Raw genomic sequence first — 4836 nt, 5'->3', positions numbered from 1 at the left:
GATGTTGGGGCGCTTGATGGTATCCAGTATTCCTCATATATCATCCTCATTTTTCATGGTTGTTTTCTCAGTCTTCTTGATACTTTTTTCTAGGTCAGATGTTTTGTCTTCTATGTTAGAGATTCGATCTTCTGCCTGGTCAACCTACTTTTCATACTTTTAAAGGAGGTTTTGATTTCCTGTATCACATTCTTCAATCCTAAAAGTTCCATTTGGTTCTTGTTTAAGGTATCCATCTCTTCTTTCAAGTCACTAAAGGACTTCCTCATCTTCTGGAGCTCCTTGTCTCTTTTCTCTTCCAACTCAGTTAGTTTGGTCACTACAAATATTCTGAATTTCTTATCAGACATGTCCATGACGTCCATTTTATTTACTGTGGGTGATGTAGGCTTGATGATTTCCCTTTAGGGAGAGGCCTTTTGTTGGTTGCTTATATTTCCTGAGCCTCTGTGATTGTTCCTAGTCATCAGGTAATCTATATGTTTCTTCCTAACTTATTTAAGTTATCTCTGAGTGTTATAAGTTGTACTGGATTAGAAGATTGATGATTTCTCTTATGATTGGTCTACCTGTTGCTCATAATTACCATTAACTGTTGCCACTAGCCCTGGATGGCCCAAAGTCCTCACTGTTTCTAAGGAGTGGTAAGCCTTTAAGCGACCTAATAAGCAACACCCCAAGAGCAAAGAAAAACAAAATGAAAGAAGGAAATCGTGCAATGAATGCCATGCATGATTCTAATTACCAAAATTCAAAGAATCCAAGGGCTAGTGGGAAAGGGTCAGAAGATGAGTGACAGGACCAGGGTGGTCGGGCCTGCAGCCTCGGTCTGCCTGGTGGCCAGAACTGCTGGCCGGCTAGATCTGGATTGTGGGTGGGCTGGAGTGGTAATTCACTTTAAAGTCCCAGACAACCAACCTGGGGTCCAAGGAGGAAGAACGGTGGGAATGCGTGGAGATTCAGAAGGCTAAAATATTTTAAAAGAAAATAATTATGGAACTATAAGTAAATATTTATAGTCTCATTTGTCTTCATACTACGAGGTTATCTAAATGCCCTTATTTACCAAGTGTAGTATTTTCCATAAAAATAGTACAACTGTAGGGGCTGGTAAATGGCAGGGTCGTTAAGGTGCAGAATTTCCACACATCCAACCATGGTTCAAGTCATGAACCTGGAGACCTGCTTTCTCACTTTCTCTCTTTCTCTCTCTGGTTAAACTAACAATTAACTATTTAATTATTTAAAAATTAATTCATAAAAAGAATAGTAAAACTGTCAAATATTTCTTCAGTAAAATTTAAGAAAAAGGAAAATGATGCAATCATACAAGCTACTTGTGAATAAATATCCCTTTAAGAAAGAAGAGTTTTACTGAGATATGATTTACATACCAGAAATTCATGTTCTTCTGTGACATGAATGGGAATTTGTAAATATTTCTGATCCAAGATGGGGAAAATGTGAGACTGTAGGAAAATAACTATGGAAAAAATGTTAGACAACAGAAATATAAGAAAGCATAGTAAAATGAGTTGTTAAATGGTATAGAGAAGTGGAAGTCAAAGACATGGACATTACAGAAAATAAATCAGAAGAGCAAGTGTTACTTCCACAATCTCAATTTATGGCTCCAAGGCTTTGAGTCCCACAATCATAGGAACTTCTTCAGTCTCAGTTCAATCGACCTTTTCATAGTTTCCCTCCCAGTGTCTTTCGGAGCCCTCTTTATGTCTATTCCTCAGACTGTAGATGAAGGGGTTCAGCATGGGGGTGACTGCAGTGAACATCACAGAGGCTGTTGTATGTGAGTGTGAGCTGTGAGTAGCAGCAGAACTAAGGTACACACCCATACTTGTACAATAAAATAAGGAGACAACTGAGAGATGAGAGGCACAGTGGAAAATGCTTTATACTTCTCCTGAGCTAATGAGGTTGCACAAAGGGAGGAAACAATATTAGAGTAAGAGGAAAGGATCCAGGCAAGGGGACAACCAGCTAGCAACACTGCTACAAAGTAAATCACCAGGTCATTAAGAAAGATGTCAGAGCAGGCAAGGTGGACCATCTGATTAAGTTCACAGAAGTGGGGGATTTCCAAGTGTGAACAGAAGGACAGCTACAACACCATCACACTTTGTAATAAAGAATGCAGAGCACCAATAAAGCAGAACCAACTGTCCACGTAACTGGAGGTTCATGATGACCGTGTAGTACAAGGGATGGCAGATGGCCATGGACCAGTCATAGGCCATCACTGTCAGTAGATGGTCATCCAACTCTGCAAAAAAACAATAAGAAGTCCATCTGGGTGATGCAGCCTGCATAAGTAATAACTTTGCTCTGTGTCTGGATATTCACCAACTTCTTTGGGATGCTCAGGGAAGTGAAGCAGATGTCTATGAAGGAGAGAATGAAGAGGAAGAAGTACACGGGCATGTTCAGGTGGAGGTCTGAGATTGTGAACAGGATAATGAGCAGGTTTCCACACACAGTGATCAGGTACATGGAGAGGAAAAGCCCAAGTATGATGGTCTGCATTTCTGATTGTTCTGAAAATGCCCGAAGAAGGGATATTGAAAATTATGTATCATTTCCTGCTTCCATGTGGTGGAGATGACTATGACAGAGAAAACTAACAAAACAAAATTTCACAGAGGAGGATATTACATCACTTAAATGCCACAATTTGTATTTTATAATCAATAAATTCATTTTTATATTAGGTGTATGAATGGTGTCTCCTTTTGAGGATTCCTTGGCCTATTTCATTATTTATTTATTTTATTTTTATTATTTATTTTTATTTACATTTTTAAAATACATTCAATCACATTATTTAGCTTATAAGGTGATAATTTCAGTATATGAACATTTCTCCCTGGTTAAGTTGATCAAAATATAACAATACTACCTCCCTGTCTCACCACCCACCTTCAGCCTCTTCCCCACATGGTCATTATTCTATATTTTTTTAGTTTTTGTTCTTTTTTTGTTGTTGCTTTTTTCCCATACAGTGTATGCATTCATGAGAGAGAGAGAGCAAGAGCGAGCGAGAAAGTGATAAATCACCCCCAAGGGGGTAAGGCCATGCCACAGTTCCTTCTCCTCCATTCTCCACCATTCTCCCCAGTGTGAATTTAAGCCACCAGATTTAGGAGTCGAATTACCATGTGGGAGTCCAACACCTTAAGCACCATACCGCCTTCTGACCCCAGCAACTGAACTATTGTAAATGCTATTATCCTTACTTATATAGTGTACATAATGGTATCCATCCTATAAGCCAGTTTATATATATATAGATAAACTTTAGCAATTCTTTTCTAAATAAATGGCTATTCCTGGTGAGAAGATGAGGCTGATATTTTTCTTCTGCCTCTCAAACATCTTCATTACTTCTCTACCTCATGGTCCTCAGTACCATGCCTTATATTAATTTTCTGTTGTCTTCTCCAGCTATCCCAGATTGGTAACTATCCAGCTCAATACTCACATTGACCCAGAGAGGGCTTTCTGTATTACAGAGATTATTACCCAAACTTCCTGTTTAATCCATCTTTTTTCTTCCATGACTCCCCACTGGAGAATGAGGTAAAATTCTATAGCTTAAAATACCAGACTATCACAATTCCAGCCCTGTTCAATAGTAACAATAAGTTCAACTATTTACTGTATATCTAAATTAAATTTAAAACAGGAGTCTGTTCCTCCATGTTGTACACTGTAAAACTGTACAATGATTAAGTATAATTAGAAATTTTAAAAATCTCTATTGAAGTCACAACTTTATTTTTTTTTTTTTAAAAGAGTGGCCAACAGGTAGTGTAGTGGTTAAAGTGCTGGATTTCCATATGGTCAATCATAAATAGAGTCCTAGTCCTGGCAGCTTGCTGTGTCACTTTCCTTCTCACTCCTTCTCTCTCCTTGTCTCTCTCTCTCTGATGAGTGCATGTGCCTTATAACAAAATTACGTAATAATAATAATTGTAAGTAAAATTAAGAAAATAATTTTTAAATGGGATTTTTTCTAATACAAAATAATTGCAAATGCTTGAGATGACAAATATACTAATTACCCTCATTTAGTTGTGGAGGACATTGCATATGGAAGCCATTTTGACAGCTCCACCATCTTGAGGGCTGTCCGCCATCTTAGAAACCATTAGGTTTCACTTCCTCATTGAGCAAACCACTTCTCAGAAATCATGTGACCAACCGTTCTCCTGATGGGGTGTTTGGGTGTCTAGGCAATGGGAGAGATCCACCCACATCAATGATTGGCTCATACTGTTTTATCTCATTTGCATTTTGGGCAAACAATCGGTGCCTACCTGCCTGTATATAAGCTCAAAATTCTTCCTTAATAAATGAGACTTGATCAACACCTTGTTTTGTCTCCACTTCGTGTGTTTGTCCCTTCTCTCAATCCCTCTCTCAGGAAACTGTTTGACTGTCCTGTGGGTCAGGACATGTGGCGCCTGAACAGGGACCTGGGTACAAGGGATCCAGTGAGGAGCACCGGAACAAAGAAAGCCACAGTGGAAAACAGAAGAAGATGGCAGAGAATCGTCCAGGTAAGTAACAAAGGTTACTTAACAAGTAATAAGGGTGATTATGGGACAAGAAATTAGTAAACATGAGTTATTTGTTCATGGGCTTACTGAAGCCCTCAAGACATGTGGAGTTAAAATTAAGATTAAAAATTTTTTCTTTCTTTCTCTCTCTTTCTTTCTTCTTTCCTTCTTGCTTTCCTCTCTTATTGGAATCTAATATAGATCATTAAGTTCCAGCCAACTGATGCTAAATTTGTTACAGTCATCACAGAGGGAGAAT

The 4836-nt window shown here is 38.4% G+C and overlaps 1 pseudogene; it reads right to left on the bottom strand.

Annotated features, from left to right (window-relative positions):
* Positions 1 to 1679: 1679 nt before the first annotated feature.
* Positions 1680 to 4154, bottom strand: LOC102475798 (olfactory receptor 7A10-like; annotated as a pseudogene).
* Between the last annotated feature and the right edge of the window lie 682 nt (positions 4155 to 4836).

Source organism: Tupaia chinensis, unplaced genomic scaffold (assembly GCF_000334495.1).
Source record: "Tupaia chinensis unplaced genomic scaffold, TupChi_1.0 Scaffold144956_1, whole genome shotgun sequence".
In the NCBI taxonomy this organism is placed as follows: Eukaryota; Metazoa; Chordata; class Mammalia; order Scandentia; family Tupaiidae; genus Tupaia; species Tupaia belangeri.
The sequence above is the reverse complement of the archived record's forward strand: the minus strand, read 5'-3'. Positions and strand labels throughout refer to the sequence as shown.